Below are 22,883 nucleotides of genomic sequence, written 5' to 3'. Positions count from 1 at the left end.
GCCTGTATTAAATAGAAAATGCATTTGGATAGGGAGTTTAGAATTACAGAACATTCCGTGCAGGTCAGGAGCATTCAAAATCCATTTGTGCAAAACCCCGAGTGGAGTAATCTCACACTAGCTTTCCGTACAGAACTCTCGTGCTGGGCTCAGGATGACACAGGTGGGACTGCAGAACATGTGCAAAATTAAGCTGGTGTTAATGTGACTTCCCATCAACACAAGGACATTAATTGGTTTCTGGAGGAAAAATAAATTTAATAAATCTAATAATTAACGGTGATTATGTGGGTGATTATGTGTGTGTACCTGTGAGAGGCATAGAGTACCACTAGCAAAAAAGTACAGAGATACAGTGTGAAATACACAAATGCCATTTAAATGGATGCCCTTCTTTGTTAATTTCAAAATGAAAAGGAGATCCATAATTTTTAGAGTCAAAGGAAGAAGAAATCCAATTGTAAATTTCATTTGTTTTTAATTTTTTTCCTCTCGGTTTTATTGAGATATACAAAAAAATGCACATATGCAATGTATACATTTTGATGAGTCTGGAAACATGCCAACACCTGTGATACCACCCATCACCACAGTCAAGATGGTACACATACCCAGCACTTCCAAAAGGTCTCTTGTGTCCCCTTTGGTTGCTTTATTTGTTTGGGGGTTTTATTTTTTTTAACCTTGAGATCTACCTTCTTGGTTTCAAGTACAGGACACCGTACTGTTCCCCACCAGTGCTGTAGGGTCTGCGGAGACCCAGAATTCATTCCTCGAGTGTTTCAGTAACGTCATACCCATGGGACAACAGTTTGTTTACTGAGAAAGAAACAGTGACTTTTTGAGGCAGTTGAGAGCCTTTTATGTCATTAAGTGTCAGAGAAGGCTGTCCTTTTATTTGAAAGACAAATATTTTATGTTATCACTTATATGTGGAATCTAAAAAATAAAACAAATGAATGCACATAATAAAACAGAAGCAGCCTCATCTATGCAGAAAACAAACTAGGGGTTACCAGTGGGGAGAGGGAAGGGGGGAAGGGAAAGAGAGGGGAAGGGGATTAGGAGACACAAACTGCTATGTATAAAATAAATAAGCTGTAAGGATATATATGTACAGCACAGAGAATATAACCAATATTTTATGATTACTTTAAATGGAGTATAACCTGTAAAAACTTTGAATCACTATGTTGTACACCTGAAACAAATATAGTATTGTAAAGCAACTATACTTCAATCCAAAAATGTCAAATTTATTTTTTCACAAAATAAACTAAATGTGATACTTGACCACTGTTTTACTTTGGGCCGCTCTAACAGAATACTAGAGACTGAGTGGTTTATGAACAATAGCATTTAGTTCTCCCAGTTCTGGCATCTGGAAGTCAAGACCAAGGCCCAGAAGATGCAGTGCCTGGTGAGGTCCCCTTCCTGGTTCATAAATAGCATATTCTTGCTGTGCCCTCACGTGGAGAAAGGGGCAAGGGAGCTCTCTGGGGTCTCTTTTATAAGGGCACGAATCCCATTTATGGGGGTCTCCAACCTCATGACCTCGTCACCTCCCAAAGACCCCACCTGCTGACGCCATCACCTTGGGGGTTAGGATTCAAAGTATGAATTTTGGAGGGACACAAACATTTAATCTATAGCAACCACCTTTGGTGAGCAAAGGTTCCATCCTTTGAGAGCCAAACTATGACATCATAATAAATTTCTGGTAAAAATGTAATGCATAAATGGAAAACAAGTGGCCGATTTCCTAAAGTTAACTTAGAAATAAAGTATAATTTTCACATCAGCAGGCTTCCAAGAATCTATTTTGACTGTAGTTAAAAATGTGATAGAGTGCCTTCATTTTCTTCCATAAATATGAGTTTGTAGGTGTAAATAATCCAGATGTAAGGAACAAAGACAATTTATACAACTTCTTAATGAATTCTTATAAGTCTTTAATTAAGCACATAAATCATCCTGCAGCATTTGAGTCTAATTGCTTCTTAAATCTGTTGCTATGTCTGAGCTGCATTATTATTGATTTGAAAATTAAAGGGCGTTTCCATGACTTTCTTACCTCTTTAACTGATGCCATTTATTTCCTTTTCTCAAATCTGCTGGACACGGACATTGACAAGGCGTGTGTTCTATCGGATGATAACCAGAAATACAGATCTCACACGACCTGTGCGGGAGAGAAAAGCATTCAATGGTCACAAATATCAAAACCCCCTTCATGTCATCATACTTCAGGGCTTTGTGGGTGACAGAAAAAAGTCAGTCGTCGTCCTCGAGAAGCTCACACTTTATCTGAAGAGCCAAGACTAATACGATTGGGGAAAGAAGACATGGATGTTGCAGGTTAAACAGTGGATGTAAAGCGTGAACTCCCAGAGTGCAGAGCGGGAGAAGGACCTTTTGGACCAAAGAAAGCCAGGACTGACTTCTAGGAATGCATGTGACTTGAACAGCCCCCCACCCCCGCCAGACAGACTGGATTTGAGTGGGAATAAGGAAGGAACGGGCTTTCTGTGAGGTTTCCCAGGTTGGGCAGAGAACAACGTGATCATGAGAAAGATGGTCCCTTCAACACCACTGACCCTAGTGAGGTGTCTTACCTACACATGCACCCACAGGGACATCAACTCAAAGGAATATATGATTTTACCTAAATTAGTGCTTCTTAGCAGAGGCTATACTGTCCCCTTCAGGGCATTTTGGTACTTGACGGCAAGTTGTGTTTTTTACAAGATTGAAAGGGGAAGTAAGCTGGACAACCAATAGGATGTAGTAGTCTCCAGTACGTGAACACCTGGCCTGAACGCCTGAGTCCTTTGTACATGGGAAGGCTTCTTACAACCACCTGAGCCCAGAGCTTAGCTCCATTTTTTTTTTTTTTTTTTTTTTTTTGGCGGTACGCGGGCCTCTAGCTGCTGTGGCCTCTCCCGTTGCGGAGCACAGGCTCTGGACACGCAGGCTCAGTGGCCATGGCTCACGGGCCCAGCTGCTCTGCGGCATGTGGGATCTTCCCGGACCGGGGCACGATCCCACGTCCCCTGCATTGGCAGGCGGACTCTCCCCACTGGGCCACCAGGGAAGCCCCAGCATTTTAATCATATCGGATGGTGGAGCGTTTTATTTCTATGAATGACCCCCTGACTTCCTTCCACACTGCTGATGCATAATTGAACAACAATTCGCCTGCTACGGTGAAGATGGTGCTCTTTATTTTTTTATGCAGGTGTAAAATGCACACTGGATTTAGAAGAGTTAAAATGAAATATAATGTGAAACATCTAATTAATATTTTTAGATTGAATACACAATGAAATAATTATATTTTGGACATATTAAATAAAATAGATTATTAAAATTCTTTCCACCTGTTTCTGTTTCTGCTGTTAACGCGTCTTGTAGGGGACATTAAGGTGCTCCTTAATGGGCGACTCATTCTATGCCATTGGGTGGCACTGCTCTCGGGCTTTGCGTGTCAGCTTAAAAGCTGTTTCATTCTTTGTAACTCTGCTCATGATGGGAGGCCACTGAAGGACTCTGAGCGGAAGAGTGAGGTGGGAGATTTTCCTTTTGGGAACGCTCGCTCTGGGAGTGTGGGGAGGAATTCGGTCCCAGTCTTCACAGAGCTGTGGGCAGGGGGCCATTGCAGCAGATAAGCTGGGGGCATTGGCAGGCGTGGCTGTTAATGTCCTGAGAATCCATCAGATTGGGAGGCATATGGAAGGTATTTGTTGAAGGATTTAGCGTTTCTAGGAAGCTTTACATTTTACAAAATATTTCCCATACTTTTTATAGTTTAATCTGGAGGGCAGCCACTGTACCACTTCTAACACTTTCTCACAAATTCCCCAAGCTGTCAGGACCCCTGCCCTTGAACATCATCAAAAAAATTCTGCTTAAACCAATGACCTCCTACTGCCACTGGCACCCAGGCTCTCCTCCTGCCCCAGGGCTTTTGCACCTGTGGTTATCTGGTATTTTCCTGGAGTATTCTCTCTCCACACACCCCTTTCCCACCAGCTAATTTCTATGCATAACTGCTAGATGTACTCAAGCATGATTTCCTCCCTAGGGACTTCAGGATACTCCTTTCCGTACCGTGTAGAAAGCTTCTGAAACACACTCTTCTCTAACTATCCTTTTCTTTCGAGACCTCTCTTTGTACTTACGGGGATTTGAACACTACCTGTTTCCTGTTCCAGTCACCAAGCCCCATGAAGACATGGGTCATCAGCTTGTCCACCCGTGTCCCCGTTCCCTCTCTCGGGGCCTGTTACAGAATTGGAGGTCAGTGACTAATCACTGATTGGGCAAATAAATTAATGACTGAGGCAGTCACTTCTACTCTGGACACTCCATTTCAATACTGAGTATATGTGACTGCACGCAAAGCCAAGGACATAGGACAATCCCCTGATCTGAGTGCAGCAAATTTCAAACTAGTCTCAGTCCCACCATTAAAGTTATGCGTTTAGTCGTCATCTTCCCTAGTTCAAGCACACTTACTTGAACTCTTTTTCTTTGCAGATTTTAAGCGTCTATCCTCTACATGTTTTAGACAGAAATGAGGGTGGTTTTTCATATTCTGACAATTCTCTCTTTGTGCTGTGCATCTTGTATGATGCCAGAGCAGGGAATACATAATTTTGCAAAAGAGCAGAAAAATATATTCTGAACATCTTTAGGTTGATGGGCGGTACGCTGGGGAAATCTTTACCTTGAATCACTAGGGCACGTCATTTGGGATTAGAGATTCCTGCCTTGGGAGGCGTATGAGCAGGTAGGTCACTGGTGCAATGCAGAGAAGGAATTTTTCTGATAATAATTTCCTACTTATTTTTCTGAGGCATGTTTTATCTTTACATGTAACGTTTACCTCTTTGCAAATCATAGGTCCTTGTACTGTGTACCTGTAATGTTACCAGCACACTGATATATAGAATAAGGTCTCTACTGCGTTGCCTTTCTTTATAATTTTGTTTTGGATCCTCTTCTATTTATGGATGCCAAAGAACCACCGAATGTATTTATTCGCTCTAATTATCATACTTTGGTGTTTGGTGATGAAGTGGATTATCTCTACAAAGCTCTGGGGAGGCACTGTTCATCCTGCTCCCTTACAGCTTGAACAGGCGGAGACAGCAGAGGGCACACACAGGCGCTGGCAGCAAACAAAGATCCTATTGCAATTATGAGCTCCAAGTAAATGTCAAAGCTTGCAATTGAAAAGATGTGGAAATCCTATTCATGGTATTTAATTACCTCTTTAACAATCTAATATCTCTTTCTTATGTCATGAATTAATTTAATAAATGCTGATACAATAAATAGTACAATTGGGATTGATAGCAGTCTGAGACATTTTAGGCTGGAAATGACCAAACCTGAAAGAACTCTTTAATCGGAAGCTGGGGATGCCTTTGGGCTGCATGCAGTTGGCTCGGGCAGCAGCGAAGGGAGGGCGCGGGCTCCCCTCACGCCGCCCTTGCTCTCCCGGCAGGTGTGTCTGCCCCGTTCTGGCCTTGGCTGGCAGATGGGGCCTCTGAGTTTTCAGGCCACATTGTGGGGAAGGATGACCACCTCCCGGCACCCAAGCCTACCCTGAGTGCCGCCTTTGAGGGTGAGGACGGGGTCTGCCTCTGGTTCCCTCTGTCTCTCCTTCTCTCTCCCTCTCCCTGGGTTTACAGGAGGCAGATGCCAAGTGGCCCAGCTTAGTCAAGACGAGCACCCTGGTCTGATCACTCAGGACACTGCACACGAAGTGGCTACAAGAGCATCCCTGCTTGGTGCGCGAGGGCAGAAAAGGGGTCTTTCTGGCTTGGGATATACTCCAGAAAGAATAGTTTACAGTTCCCTAATTTGTTTCAGACTTGAAAGGGATCTTAGAATGCAGAGAGCTCAGAACGCTTAAAATCCTCATTAGACAGCTAAGGAAATTGGGGTGGTTAAAGACTAAATGATTTTCCTAAGACGACCACGATTACTTGATTTTGCCTCTGCTCAAGGAATACTAAGTAACTGGGCATGTTAGGCATCGTGCAGAGTGTTGGGGCCACAAAGATAAATCTGACATTACCCCTGACTTCAAGGGTCTCTTGAGATAGTAGAGGGTCTATGTATCTATCTCTCTCTCCTTCTTTCTTTCTATGTACTTTTCTATCTATATCATCTATCATCTACTTATCTCTACTATCTATCTACCTATCACCTCTGTTCATCATCTATCATCTCTCTATCATCTCTCTATCATCTATCATCTACCATCTCTCTATCATCTGTCATCTATCATCTCTCTATCATCTATCATCTATCATCTGTCATCTCTCTATCATCTATCATCTGTCATATATCATCTATTATCTGTCATCTCTCTATCATCTGTCATCTCTATCATCTATCATCTCTCTATCATCTGTCATCTCTCTATCATCTATCATCTCTCTATCATCTATCATCTCTCTATCATCTGTCATCTCTCTATCATCTGTCATCTATCATCTATCATCTGTCATCTCTCTATCATCTATCATCTCTCTATCATCTATCATCTGTCATCTGTCATCTCTCTATCATCTGTCATCTCTCTATCATCTATCATCTCTCTATCATCTGTCATCTATCATCTATCATCTCTCTATCATCTGTCATCTCTCTATCATCTATCATCTCTCTATCATCTCTCTATCATGTCATCTATCATCTCTCTATCATCTGTCATCTCTCTATCATCTGTCATCTCTCTATCATCTATTATCTCTCTATCATCTATCATCTATCATCTCTCTATCATCTGTCATCTCTCTATCATCTATCATCTCTATCCCTATCACCTCTCTACTCTCTGTTCAGCCAAATAATACACGGCTGTGGAGTGAAAGTGGGGATGGGGAAGAAGAGCTGAGGGTCTCTAATCAGCAACAAAATATCAAACTATACCTTTCTGTGTAATTAAAAAAAATATTCTGTCCTCAAGCAAGTCAATGTCAGAGAATTTGTCCTGATGGACATGAGACCTCTTTAATTCAGCCTATTTTCTTCCTGCCACTTTAAATCACGCCTTAGTGCCTTGGTCACATTATACATTTCCACTTGAAAAGCCTTCTGATCCTGGATTGTTTATATTTGAAGGAGGTAAAGACGGAACTTGAGTTGCAGATGAAACTTTTTGGGTCATTGTTAATCTGGACAGACATTGTCTGCGTCATTGAAAATAGGTAGGGAGATGCAATTCTAGTCTACAAATTCAAGGGTGCAAGAAGTACTGCATTTAATTATTTATTATCCCAAATCCACTTACATCACCTCAGTGATTAGGGGACTTTGCTCTGACGAAATCCCAGAGCAAGGAACAGGGCAGAGACTGAGGGCCCTCTGCTCTTTGATCGCCATGATTTCTGGCTTCTGCAGGGGGTCAGCTCAGGGTCCGCTGTTCTCAAGGGCAACAAGCCACGTGCCCTGAAGGTGACAATATTCCAAAAGATAGAGGATCTTGCCTCTTTCCTCCCGCTGCTCTCCAAGGCTTTGCTCTGAAAACCCTAAACAGAGTGGTGAGTTTATGTCTGGCTTTCATACAAGATGGGGAGAATCTCCAGAAACACTGTAGAAATCTCAGAGGCAAAGAACTAAGATGTTCTGATTAAAGTCAGAAAATAAAGGCAATAAAAAATATAAATTGTCTCAAAAATCTTCGACCATAAGTGTAAAATCCAAAGTCCTAATGCATAAACTCATGGTTCCTGATGGAAATTGCATTAGACATCTTTGGTCCATGTCAACAGATATGGCCAGTAATCACATCTGAAAGTATGCAGTGAGTTTCCCAATCATTTCTCCCGTAATCCACAGTGAGATTCCCTCCTTTCCTCCCGCCCTGCCACTCTTCCTTCTTTCTTCCTGCCTTTGTCTTTCTATCCCTTTTTTGTAAGCCAATATGTATAATTTTGGCTTCAGCCTTTTGTCTTTAAACTGTACCTGACCCAACTCATTTAGTACGTGACCTCTGGCCAATTAAAAATCAATCTTTAAAAAGCCGTGGTCACTCCTGCCTGGTTCGTAGCAATTATCTCTCAGCTTCCTCCTTGCAGCTCTCTCCCGAGTTTCCTTCTTATTTAGTTGACAAACGTCACTGCTCAAGCCTAAGTCGGACAGCATGCTAATCTGACTCCCTTCTGTTGTGAAAACGATGACCAAAGCCCTGATAACACCCACCGTGTTTCATCCATCATGGTTTCTGGCCTTATACTCACTCTCAGATTCATGGGCTTTCAGTTTTTCCGGATCAGCCCTGACACTGGGGTGTGAGCTGTGCCGGCGTGTCTGCCTGGTGGTGCAGTCCTTTGGTTGAAGGGTTTATTTTCCTCTAAGTAGCCATCCAGAGGGCATTGACTGTGCTTTGCGTTTCTTTGTTATTCCCACCATGAACTATCACTAATGGCTCATAATGGTGGCTTAGTTAATAAATACGAGACTGACTGATTTGTTGAATAAGCAGAGGAAATCTATATTTTTATATCCATTCTTGTGGCCACTGCAACTGAAATCAGCAAAGTCCTGACTCAAGAATGCAAAACAATTTGATTTCTTTTTTGGGGGGAAGGTGTAAATTTCCAAAGCACGCTAGAATGTGCAAAAGATAATGGAAAATATGTGCTGATTTTATATTATAGGGTTTTATGTTCTTTAATAAATAAATTTTTTTCCAAACTTTACATCTGTAGAAGGATAGTCCTTAATATTATATGTGTAATTATATATATATACACTACATGATTATATATAATATACAGTATGTATATTATATATATATATACACACACTTATATATGTTTTTTTTTTTTTGCGGTACACAGGCCTCTCACTGTCGTGGCCTCTCCCATTGCAGAGCACAGGCTCCGGACGCGCAGGCTCAGCAGCCATGGCTCACGGACCCAGCCGCTCCACAGCATATGGGATCTTCCCAGACTGGGGCACGAACCCACGTCCCCTGCATCGGCAAGCGGACTCTCAACCACTGCGCCACCAGGGAAGCCCTATATATGTATTTTTTATAAGCGAATTCTAGTTCTCATTTTTACTGCTCCATTTACCAGCTCAGGACCTGACTCAGGCATTCCACACCTGTAGGCTTCCCCTCCTCTCCGTCCACTGTCTGGAAGTCAAGGCTTTTAATAAAGGCTCCTCTTAGAGAGTCTTTGTTTACATCCCACTCTAATAAGTCCAAGTGGCCTTTCTTAGGAAGTAGTCTCTGTTGCTTCAAGAGGAGGTAAGAATGAGGCAGCTGACCCTCTGGACTTTGGGTCACCCTGAAGGGCAGCCTTAGTGGGACCCAGCCCTGCCTTCTGCCCCATCAGAGAATCTTATCTGGGCCCCATCTGAAAGCCAGAAATTACAAACAACCAAAAAAAGCAATTTTAACATGGGCATTTTTTTCCTCTTATTATTCTGGGATAAAATTAAGGTTTGCTTATCAGAGAAGCAAGGTAATCAATACAAATTCTTTAAAAATATTCCTGCCAGACAAAGCAATGTTTGATATTAAATTATATGGAAAATAAATTGTAAATTAAAAAACACAAGCAGCCTCCGACAGACAGGTACAAAAGGACCCTGCAATTACATTTATCTAGGAAGACAGACCCATGAACAGAGTGAATTTTTAAATTAGTCTTCTCGTTAAGAATGTCCCTGTATGAAAGCTGGCATTATCTCTTTAGAAAGTTAGAAAGAACCTGAGTTTTGAAGATATCTAAGCTAAATCATTATGAAACATTGGATGAAATTCCTGATTTCTGTACCAAAAAAAAAAAAAATTGGATATTTGATATCCTGTTGGTTGAGCCCAATCTGTTTAAGAAACGTTTCTCTTAATAAACACTTTTCTGGATAATTTGAAAAGTGTATCTGTATACACTTGATTGACAGCTGGAGCAGATTTTCTATGTGGGCTCCAACTTCACAGTGTTTCTTGACAAGAAGGCATAACAAACCGAGAAGGCCTAAGTGTGCTACCTCTAGGAACACAAAGTCTTAGATGGTTTTGAAATTCCTACTCATACCAGTGGTGTCAGGCTGTGTGAGAATGTGCATGCAATTCGATTATAAAAGTGGGGAATCTGGAGCATGGAAAGGTCAATCCATTTGCCCAGTGTCCCGGCCTGTGTCAAGGCTGAGCCCAGAAAAGCAGGCAGGTGTTCCCACGTCCCAGTGGCTCAGGAGCCAGACTCTGGTCCCCATTCATCCATCCCAAAACCCTCAAAACATTAAAAAATACTTGGTCAATATTCCAGATTGATTTCTACTATAATGTGGTTATTATTCCTTGAATTCCACAAAATGTCACTTGTGCTGAATAGCATTTATTTACTTCTGTTCTTCTGAGGACATTTCTAAAATTTCCATAATTTGGGGGGAATCTTGAATAAATCACTATATCATGTCACCTACTGACATCAACACATAAAAAGTAATTTGCTTAATTTTCTATCAACTTCATTTTTTGTAAATGCAAATATTAACTAAGAAAAATATATTTCCTTTTGCCAATAACGTTGGTGGGGATTTCAGAATAAAGGTGGAGTGTATTATACACAAACGTCTTCATTTTCAGAGAGATTATATTTCATTATTATAAATAAAATTTATTAATTTAAGTGTTAAAGCTACCATATCCCAAAGATGTGGGAAACAAAAAACCCAGAGGTGTTAATTCTGGGCCTTCTACATTCTAGTCAATGTACTCCCCACACAAAGAAGTACAAGGCTTATAAGGAGTTACTGACCACTTTTTAATCAAAAGAGCTGCCTAGATTGGTAATAACTGAAAACAAAATAAAACAAAACAAGTAAGTCTCCTACCAGACTACATCTGTGAAATGTAAAGATTGCTCTCAGCTAGTCAGAATTGAAACAAACTCTCTCCATTCGTAATATTTTAACACAAAATAAGAAAGTCAGGAGCTGCCGGATCCTGTAAAAATGGCAAACTAGCTCAAGGTGCTGGCTCCTTTCCCCCTCAAAATCAAGTTAAAAGCAGTAACAGATGAGAAAGGAAAGCTTGGGGATACCAGGAAATTACCAAAAACTTAAAGTGAGAAGCCTCTGGATATACTGGAGCCTGTTTAGCTCTCGTTGAACTGTGGGAGAGTATGGAGGAGGAATTTTTTGTTTATGCTCTGCTTTTTTCCCTCTTCTGAGCTGCTCTGAGACAAGCTACTGTCTGCTCCTTTGTGGAAGGAAAGAGCAGCCCCAGAGCTGGTCGCAGAGTCTGTGGAGCCGGGCTTGATGGCTTTGAAGAGCCAAAGCCCTCTTCGGGTGGAGGCTTTGTGAAAACAGGTGTGGGCAGACATAAAGGAACAGTAAACAGATTGACAACAGCATTCTTGACAGAAACACTGGGTGGAAGATGTCATTAGAGAGTATTTCTAACTATTAAGAAGAACTCCTTGGAGTTTAAATTTCATCCAACAGATGGTTACAAAAGTGTGGGAATGCAATAAATATTTTTGCACTGACAGTCTCAAATATTTTACTACATAAAGACACGTATTGCAAATGCATTTACGAGAAATACATTGATGAGATCTGCCTATGAATAAAGAGAATTAAATCCATGTGAGTTGATGCTGAACATCTTTTCATGTGTTTGTTTGCCATGTGTAGTCAAGCTCCTTGCTGGAGATGTGGTTTGCAAATATTTTCTGTAGTTTGTCATTTCGTTCCTTTCCTATGGTCTTTTGTGAGCAAAAGCTTTTAATTTTGATGGGGTCCAATTTATTAATTTTTCCAGTACAGATTTTGCTTTTGGTTTCAAGTGTAAGATGCTCTACGTTTTTACCTAATAATTTATTTACTTTGGAGTAATTATAAATTGTATTTTAAAAAAAATTTTGGCTTCTACATATTTCTTGTTAGTATGTAAAAATGCAATTTACTTTTGAGTGTTGATCTTGTATCCTGCAACCTAACTGACTTCACTTATTAGTTCTATGATTTTTTTCTTTTCTTTTTAGAGTCCATGGAATTTTCTATGTAGATAATCATGGCATCTACAAACAGAGATAGCTTTATTTATTTCTTTTTAATCTAAGGACTTTCATTTTCTTTTCTTGCCTTATTGCAATGACTAGTCTTCTAGTATTACGTTGAATATGAATAGTAAGAGCAGACATCCTTGCCTTGTTCCCAATATAAGGGAGAAAATATTCAGTCTTTCATCATGATGTATGATGTTAACCACAGTTGGGTTTTTTGTTTCTTTTTTTCATAGATGCACTGTATCAAGTTGAAGTATTTTCCCTCTTTTCTTAACTTGCTGAGTTTTTAATCATCAATAGTGTAGGAATTTGTCCAATAGTTTTTCCCCCTGTCGGAACATCCAGTCCTGAATGGAGACGCTGGACACTCACTGGTCCTTGCTGCCAGACACCTGGTGAGGCTGGCACCTTGAGCAGGGTCATCTTCAAAGGCAGAGCCAGGTGACGGTCACCCTGTGTAGCAACAAGCACAGGCGCCAGGGAAGAGGGGAGTCATTGTCCACAAATGCCTCTACAGCCACAGAACTGTGGTTGGGTTGAGAATGCAATGCACTGCCTGCTTCTCCCCAAAATGACCAGTGTGTGGTCATCACTGGGGTCACGCACTGGAAAGTCATGCAGCCACAGTGTGTCATTCCTGACCTCTTTGTTCCAGGCAATGCTCACCTGGGCTTGCAGGCCTCTGTGGCCCAATCCCACTATCCTGTACTTCTTATACATTCAAGCGGGGGTCAGCGCAGCCAACATCCCCAGGTAAGTTCTGCTGGGTGTTTGTAACCAGCTCAAGCAGGACCCCTCCCCAAGCTTACAGGAGACCTTTCTGCTACGAAATAGCTCCTTGGTAGGAAGGGCCGGCACCATATGGAGACACTTAGAGGGGAAGGCTCTGGGTTTCTCAGGAATTATACTGCCACTGACCTACCACTGCCCTGTGGCCTCTCCTGCTATTCAGAACGATGACTCCGGGCCTAACCTTTCAACAGAGGAAGACCTGGGTGTAAAGAAAGATCACACATCTGGGAGAAAAAATCCTAGCACCTTCCTAGATTTGTAGGGAGAATTGGACCTCATGTCTTATATGTTTTGTTCAAAATATTAACACTCTTTCGGGTGATTCTACTTCCTTTGGGACAGTAAATGACTATTAAATTAAGTTTTAAAATACAGATATACCAATTTGCATTTGATAGCTGTTTTCCCAAAGATAATAAATATTGTTACAAAGACAGACATGATTGTCTTGGATGTCCTGGGAGGCGAAATCTAGACCAACTGGCAGGCATATGTTTTTCTGAGAAAACCTTGAAAGAGTCTGAACTACCCCAAGAAGTGATGCGTCTCCTACCCAGGAATGTTCCAGCACAGGCTGGATTAACACCTGGTTGGACTGTTGTAAAATGGATTAAAGTATCAGATAGACAGCTGTTTGATTCCGTTTCTTAGAGTTCAACAACTGGCAAAACTAATGCATGGAGACAGAGGTGAGAATGGCAGTACCTTTGATGCCGACAGAAGATTTTATTGGTGTGGCACAAAGGGAGTCTTCTGGGGGTGGGGGCAGTGCAAACATTCTTGATCTTGGTGGTGGTTCCGTAGGCATAAATAAATGTAAAAATTGATCAAGCCGTACACTCAAGATTTGTGAACTTGAACAATGTCAGTCATACTGAAATTAGAACCAAGGAAAAAAGTCTTGACATGCACACTCTCTTTCTAGGGAGGCGGGGGGAGGGGAGGGATAAATTGGGAGATTGGGATTGACATAGACACACTACTATATATAAAAGAGATAACTAATAAGGACCTACTGTAGAGCACAGGGACCTCTACTCACAGGGACCAATACTCTAATGGCCTATATGGGAAAAGAACCTAAAAAAAAAAAAAAGAGTGGATTTATGTATATGTATAACTGATTCACTTTGTTGTACAGCTGAAACTAACACAACACTGTAAATCAACTAAAAATTAAAACAAAACAAAAAAACAAACAACCCTCCTTCCCCCCCGCAAAAAACCCAATAACAGCCTCAAGAAACGCGCAAGTTGACACCAGAGTTCATTCCGAGGAGGTTGATCAAATGCTTAAAAAATACACCAAAGTTGTCAAGTACGTTTTGGTCACATTGGTTTATTCTCGAATATCTTAATTCCGTACAAGTAAATGGACAGGTTGCTGCTCAGACATTAAATCAACAGTAATGTCGCTCTCATGATTTTTATAATACCCCTTACTGTGAGAAAATAAATTCCCCGAAGTGATTCTTTATCTGCACTGGCTTTGGCTTAAAATGATGGCTTTAAAGGAAACCACGTAGATAAAATGAGTAAACATGAGATCTGTCCACTAAAAAGGAATTATGACTTAATTACAAGTTTTAATTGCTATGGTTATCATTTGATTGTTGAAAAAGGCCAGGATCTCAGGAAGGTCAGAGAAACGTGATAAAGGTACTTGTATTTTGACCTCTCTGAGAAAGCTAATTAGCTTAGCTTTATCAAATACCATCACAACCCCATTCCCTTAACGTATGAATAAATTATTACACTCCTACTTTGAATGCAATTTGGGAACATATCTTACCCATTGAAAAATTTCTAATATTGTATAATGAAGAACTTTAACATTTCTTCCATCTCAAGACTCTTTTTAAAAGAGGAAGCCCAGCATTTGAATTTTAAGTCGGCATTATTTACAAAATAAATGGAGCAATAGCCATGAGATTCCAATAATCTTTAATCTTAAGTGAGATTTCTAACTTTTCAAAGCAACTTTGTTAGAAATATCTATAGATCCTTTGAAATGAACAAAAATGTCACTTTTGCAGGGCAGAAAGATTCCTGTTGCACGCTGTACTGGGAATGAACTGTAGGAGAACAGGATTGGGAGGAAATGATCAGCTTGCCAGGTATTAAGTTTGGGTCCTTATCAGATACCCAAACAAAGTATCAAGGAAGCAGTTGCACATAGGATTTTGGAGTAAAAATATGAGGGACAAGAAGCTGAACGTGAGTTTGAAAGCCTAGGAAAGTTATAGGCAGTTGGGGCTTAGAGACGTAACCTCGAGGGGGGTCACTGGTTTCCAGGTTGTATTAAAACCACAGTCCCAGGGGCTTCCCTGGTGGCGCAGTGGTTGAGAGTCCGCCTGCCGATTCAGGGGATGCGGGCTCGTGCACCGGTCCGCGAAGATCCCACATGCCGCGGAGCGGCTGGGCCCGTGAGCCATGGCCGCTAAGCCTGCGCGTCCGGAGCCTGTCCGCAACGCGAGAGGCCACAGCAGCGAGAGGCCCGCGTACCGCAAAAAAAACAAACAGAAAAACAGTGTAGATGCAAAAGAGAAGAATGATGAAAGATAAAGTGATGCATTTTCTATATTCAAACTTAATGCTTTTTGTGACAAAAGATCAGAATGCAAATAAAAGCCCCAGACTGGATAAAATATGTGCAAAGTTTGTAGCTACGTACATAGATTTTCCCTTGTAAATGGTAGAGCATTCCATTTATAATGATAACAAAGAGTTCGTATTTCATGCTTTGCGTTTCTCAGGGAGATCTACAGCAGCTCCTTAGTCTCTTAAATGAACACCATCCCTCCACCCAGGTGTTCAAATCCACTGCTTGCAATTCCAGGCGTCCGTGTCCTCAGGCCACGCCAGGCACTGTGGCCGCTAACTCTTTTTGAGGCAGAAACCTGCAAGGTTCGGCATCCTCAGACACAAACCACTGCAGAATAATCAGCTGCAAGAATGAAGGGGCCCTAAATCGTCAGCAGCTCCCGAAGAGCACTGTCCAGCACGGAGTTATATTCTGGTTTCCACAGGGTCGTACTTGTAGATTCAGGTGGGTTGTTTAGAATCAAAACAGAATCTATTACTCGGCTAATCACCTAGCTTCGTTTGGCAACAGTTTTCTGAGGAATGCAAACAATGACAAACAAGAAGCTTTCGTATTTGATCTACTTTTGCCAAAAGGAAGGAAAATTGGTCAAGAAATGGTCTTATCTATTTCCCTGTTTGAATTTACTTTTCAGATTTGTTGTGCTCCCTTTTGATCATTACAACTGCTCTGTCTGCGTGAGCTTTGTTCCTCTTTAGAAACTTTACATGAGAAGAGCTTACATGAGAAACTTTACATGAGAAGTAGGGTGAGAAGCCTTTTTTATTGTTTAACATGTTTTTTGTTTTGTTTTTTTTTGAGTAAAGAAAGATTTTCAAACTAACTTTTCAAACCCCTTGTCTTCCCTTACGTGTTAAAGGATTACCTGAGATGTCCACAAGCAGGAAAAAGAAGTTTTCTCTACTGTACAACCTGCTTATAGAAGTAGCCGAGCCCCTGATAATGTGACTATGATTGTAAGTCAAATTTTCACACCTACAATTTCAAAGAGTCCTAGAAAAGAAAAGGTGCGCCAACACAAATTATGGAGCAATTTAAAGGTGCTATGATGTTAAAGTTACAAGAACGGGTTACCCTATTATTTAGAATAACCACCAGTCAAAATGCGGCAAGTTGTCAATATAGTTTTATAACAACATTTCCTATTCCTATTAACCCCAATGGGAATTTAGTTACTATTAATATGACGAAGGGTGAATGGGAAAATTTTTGTAACAGTTTGTATAATCAAGTCTATTTATTGCTGTGCACCATGGGTTCTGCTCACTTTTCACAAGCTTCTCTTACGATTTTATATCAGATGAGCAGAGGAATGCTCATTAACAGCTGCTTTTTCACCGATAAACCTCCACCCTCCGAGCAAGTCAGTATTCCTAGCCGGGTCCCTCCCTGTGTGGCTCTTAGGATGAGACAACTCCAGATGCCTCCCTTAGGGAGTATTTGATAGTGGGAGACAGGTAACAGCTACAAAGAAAAGCCCTTCTATTTATTTTGGAAAGAACTGGCAGCAATGTCCAGACCAGAAGACATCTTGTTTGCTCCACAGAACTCATGGCTACTGAGTCCTCCCACTGCAGGGCAGGCAATACTTTTTGGTCCCATGTGGATTTAGCCCTGGGCATTTTCAGAACTTGTATCCTTTTGGGAAGAAATTTGTCCACCTGACAAGCATTCTCCCTTTATACCTTAACTACAGAAACTCAATTTTTGTTGAAGTTTACAATGTTCCCAGTTTAAAACATCATATTTCCTAGCTTCTTTCTCATTAAAAGGTAAACATTTGACAAATTCCTGACCAATAAGATGTGAGTATAAACCACTGTGTGAGTTTTCTGGGAAAAAACTTAAAACTATCAAATGTAGATGACCTGCTTATCCTTGCCCTTAGTCCCAACTCTTTCTTCTGCCTGGAACACAGGCTTGATGCCTGGAAGTGCAGCAGCCATCTTGGGATCATGAGAATGAAATCTTTACGTTAAAGAAGGTACTGCAGACAGGACAGAGGGAAGTCTGAGAAACAGATGACTTTACACAACAGCCACTGCAGCCCTAACCACCCTCCCACTCGACTTCATCACCTGTGAGAAAAATAAACCGTTCCGTGCACATTTAAGCCACTGCTATTCAGGTTTTCCCTCATAAGTAGCCACATGCAGTATCAACTGATTCAAACCTCTATTAATGTTAGTATTTTCATGAGCACGTGAAGTGACAAATATTAATAAATATGTGACTATTGCTTAGAGACTCAAGCTGGTTATGGAGATGGCTCCACCCCAGACCATGAGTCAGAGTTTTGATAGTGGGTCCGAGAATTTCTACTTTTCCAAATGTCCTCAGGTAATTGTAATCGACTTGGAGTGGAGCTTTGAGAAACCACCACAAGTAGAATTTTCAGTTGAACAATATCTTAAAGACTGGACTTAAAATGCACAAATAATAGTGCATGAAAAGTTCAGGCTCACGTATCATCACAGATAAAAGAAATGGCCAGGCCAGCCGTACTGACGAGCATGGACTGAAGACTGCGCAGGATGCAGAAGGGGACAAAGGACACCTCTCTCGCCTCTTTCATCCTCAGACAGTATTTGAGCACCCAGTGTAGGCTTCACGAAATCATGATAAAAGCAGCTTAGCATCCACGAAAGATAAATTTTGCTTTTAGTTACTTGAGAAATAATCTGTGAACTACTCTTTCACTCTTGGTTCCTAGCTTTCATCAGCAATGATGTGATGTTTATTCTCACGATTAACCAAAAATAATACAATATTCTTCTGTGGCAACAACTCCAATTTGGAGAACAAAATCTTAGTTTCTGAAGTCAATATTTCTCTAGCCAGGGCTTCCAGAAAGATTCTCAGTGGTTTGGATTTTTTCCTTCAGTAGGGATTTTACTTTACTCAAGATTGAGAAACATTTGTACACTGCAATTGCAATAGGATTTATAAGGGCTTAATTTCATTGAGGGGTCAAACTGAGTGGGCAGTGGAAGGTACATAAGTTTCTTCTGAACTGCAGGAAAAATGTAAAAAACAAAGCAATCTCTCCAGAACATTCCTACGTGATTTGCTTTCTGGTTCCAGGCCACACTCAGAACTAATGAAGACGCTGCGTAAATGAAAAAAATTGAAGTGATGTTCTCTCTCCCTTTTTCCCCAAGTGGGAGACCAGAGCCTCAGCCAACAGGCGAGGGCGGGGGCCGAAACAGGTTGTGCTGGTATCACCTGGAAAAGAACTTCTTCTGTTCCTACAAAATCACTATTGCAAAACACAATGTGTTAACCTTTATATCTTTGTTTTTCGAATATCAAAATTTAATGGTTGTGATACATTTTATTTGTTAAAATCAAGCAATTTTATTTTGCATCTTAAAACTTGATGGAATGGTAATTTTCCTGGCTTTTAGTAGCTCTAAATCAAATTGGTCAAGTCAATTTAATGATCATTTAGTGAAAGAAAACATTTCTTTGTGGTCTGACAACTTCCATGAATAATGTGTCTTTAATAGCTGTCAATTAAGGTAGTTTTTAGAGATTTATGATGGGGGTATAAATATCTCCAAAAGGTGATTTATGGCACAGACCCAGACAATTCTTCCAATAAAGCTACTCTGACAGCATATAAATTTCTATATGGTATGGAAAACAATGGAAAACATTGTGAATGTCTCTATTTGCTATGTCCAGTTCCTTTTTATTCCATTCTTTCACCCCATAATTTCAATATCAGAATCAGAATTTTAGAGGTGAGAGGATCTAAGAGATCAGCAGATCTACCCTCCTCAAGGTACAAATTATATATTATAATGTATATTTTGTATATCTTATGCAAAAGGCCAGAACCTAAGAGTACTCTGACTTCTTCAAATAAATCCATAGACATAGGTACTGGAATCGAATAAAGAATTTCTACAGAAAATATTGAAAATAATTTTAATGTTCCATGGCAGAAATTGAAAAACTCAAAGGAGATGAGAGTACGACTGGCAACAGAGACTTTCTGTGTGCTGAGACACCTGATACAAACTTAAAGGACAGCCAGCTGGTAGAAAGTCTTTGCTACGTGCTTGGATTAATCCACATCTTTCTGACACACGTGTGCATCTTCCTTGCTCTGAACCTGAGGGCTTGGAGCTCCAGGAGCAGAGAGAAGTCTTTAACCCTTAGAACACTTGTCCCGTTTCTCCTCCAGTTCATTCACTTTTACATAACATGTTCCGAGTTTTGTGCACTCCTCTGAGGTCTGGCCTTGTCCTGAGAGCTACCACAAGGGCCATTAGAGTTGCTGTTTCCAGGAGTTTAACAGGGGCTCCCACTCCTGGTCCACGCGCAGAGCTGGAGGCTGGAGGACCATTCACGGGATCAACACACCTAGACCAAGTCTTCACATCCTATACTTGGTTTGTTTATTTATTTATTTATTTATTTTAATTTTTGGCTGTGTTGGGGCTTCATTGAGGTGCATGGGCCTCTCACTGTGGTAGCTTCTCTTGTTGCAGAGCACGGGCTCTAGGCGAGTGGGCTTCAGTAGTTGTGGTGTGTGGGTTCAGTAGTTGTGGCTCACGGGCTCTAGAGTGCGGGTTCAGTAGTTGTGGCTTACGGGCTCTAGAGTGCAGGCTCAGTAGTTGTGGCGCACGGGCTTAGTTGCTCCGTGGCATGTGGGATCTTCCCGAACCAGGGCTCGAAACCGTGTCCTCTGCATTGGCAGGCAGATCCGTAACCACTGCGCCACCAGGGAAGCCCCTATACTTCGTTAAATGGAACTTTTGCCCACTGACTCTTCTAGAAACCAATCTTTGCACGAGACCGGCGTGGATTCTTGCCTTGAAATTAAATATAAACGAATATTGGAGGCAACAGGCAGTAAGGCCCCTCCCCCATGAGACGGAGCAGCTTTGCAACGTTGCATGTAGGACCCTGGAGCCCAGGGTAAGTTCAAGTCGGCCTCAACCATCCCAGGTGCCTGTGAGGCCTGGGAGCTGCAGCTTCCTCCTCCGAACTAGGAAGAGGGGTAGATAGTTTTAGAGTTTCAACCCATGTCTAAAACTCTTGGCTACTAACAGATGCTTCTCAACTAGAAAACAGATCATATGCAAGGAAAACTGAAACAGTATGTCTCTGATGGCCCTGATAGTCTCTCCATGCCTTTCACCTGTGTTATAAGGTCGATACGGTTAAGGCGGTTTAAGTTCTACTAACTCCGTACTTCTCCCCGCCAGAGGCCCCCAGGGCTGTACTTAATTGTGGGGACTCACCCGAGGCAGGACTGGCCCCCTCTTAATCTCACGTTCCCTTTGTGCTGTGACGCTCCTGGCAGGAGCTTCCTGAATCATCAAGTTTATGTGTTTTGATGGCGTGGTGGTTAATTTTATGCGTCAGACTGGGATGCCCAGGTAGTTGGGAAAATATTATTTTGGGGGTGTGTCTGTGAGGATGTTTCCAGACTAGATTCACATTTAAATCTGCAGACTGAGTGAAGGTCACCCTCCCGGATGTGGGTGGGTGTCATCCAGTCCACTGAGGGCCCGCACAGAACCAGAAGGTGGCAGAAGAGTGAATTTGCTTCCTCTGCTTGGGCTGGGCCATCCATCTCCTGGCCTCAGACACCCGAGCTCCTGGTTCTTGGGTTTTGGACTCGGACCATGACTGACATCATTGGCCCTTGATTCTTAGGCCCTTGGACTTGGACTGAATGGCATCCCTGGCTCTCCTTGGTCTCCAGCTTGTAGACGGCAGGTCCTGGGACTTCTTGGCCTCCACACCATGGTAAATCTATGATGATTTATCATGATTTCTTACGATAAATCTCCCCCTACATCTCCTCTGTGTGCGTGTGCGTATATATCCTATCGGGTCTGTTCCTCTGCAGAACCCCAATGACGCAGACGCACGGTCACCAGATGAGAAGTACTCAGGCGGGACTCGAGCTGTGTTTCCTGCTGCGGGACTTGCTGTGGGTCACAGACCTCTCAGGGTCAGCTTCCTAATGATAAAAATGAACTCCGTGCTTGACTAACAGTTTGAGTTATTCTAAATAGCAGGTGAGAAGTTTCAGTCTGGCTGTATGATCAGGGTTTTCAAGTCATCTGGAGGAGAAGGAACAGTCCCTTCCATCTGACACCGAGCACAGACTACTGAACCTGAGGAGGCTCCTGGGAGCCCCTGACTTCCAGCCGGTTGGTCAGCAGGGCGGGGCCTGGATCTGTGGTTGGTGTGTGCAGTGGGCAGTCTTGTGGGACTGAGCCTTCACCTGGGGGTCTGCGCTAACTCTGGGAGTTACTGTCAGAACTGAACTGAACTGCAGGACACCCAGTTGGTGTCCGGAAGTGGAAAACTGGTTGGCGTGGGATAACCCCCCCTCCCCCTCCACGTGTGTGGTGTCATAAATGCTGTGAGTAAAAACTTCAGCTCCGGACACCTGTGTTACCCTACAGCGACCAGTGAAACATAGGCCTTCGATGTAATCCTTCTGGGTCTCAGGCTCCTGACTTGTAAAGAGGGTAAGTTAAGCGAAGGTCAGTGACTGAGGAAGTGTCCTCCAGCTCTTAGTACCAGGAGCTCTAAATTACGCATAATCATATACAATGGTAGATTTTGTTTTTAAAATACTTTTCCTTTTGCAAAGGGATATATTGACACAGATGCTTAATGAGCCACTAAGTTTGTGCGTTTAGGGACACGACAGACTGGAATTACAAATTTTGTTTTGTGCTAGAAGTAAATATAATGATGAGGCAAAAAAATAAACAATCACAGGGTAAAGTTTAGAAGTAAAGCTCTAACGCACCAGATGAAGAGTGGTTTCTTCTCCGACTGTAAGGAAGAACAAAAATTCAATTCCTATGTTATACGTTTCTTTACTTGTGCTTTTTCTACCATAATGTTTTAAATATTTCAGTCTAAAATTGGTAGGAGAGTCTTATTAAATTATCTGGAGAAAGGACAACAGTGGCTAAGCAATCAAGACAGACTAGAGCTCTGACTGAGCCCCGTGCTCGGGGCCCACGCTAGGAGAGCGCTCTAATGAGGTCCTCCTGGTATCAGGCGAACTGTGCTGAACGTGACCCCAGAGCAACTCTCACAGTGCCCAGAATTCCACGTCAGGCGGAAATCCGGCTCCAAAACACCACCTCTATCCATTATCTGCCCAGATGCCAGCCTGACGCTGTACAGACCCAGAGGTGACAGTCTGCTTTCCTGAGTACAAGCTAGCTCTGATGTTAGAATTTCTGTTTAGTAATTGTATATTTAAATTGATCATTTGTGTATATATATTCATATACTTCTATGTATCCACTACTTAATATTGAATACTATTTAACCTTCAATACTCACATCCAACTGTCAGTTTATCTGTTTCTGTTGTTTTATTTGCTTGTTAGATTTCTAGTGCAAGTATAATACATAATATAGTATGAAATATACTTCTCTTTCTTCAGGGG

Source organism: Tursiops truncatus, chromosome 21, assembly GCF_011762595.2.
Source record: "Tursiops truncatus isolate mTurTru1 chromosome 21, mTurTru1.mat.Y, whole genome shotgun sequence".
In the NCBI taxonomy this organism is placed as follows: domain Eukaryota; kingdom Metazoa; phylum Chordata; class Mammalia; order Artiodactyla; family Delphinidae; genus Tursiops; species Tursiops truncatus.
This window is presented reverse-complemented; position numbering follows the sequence as displayed.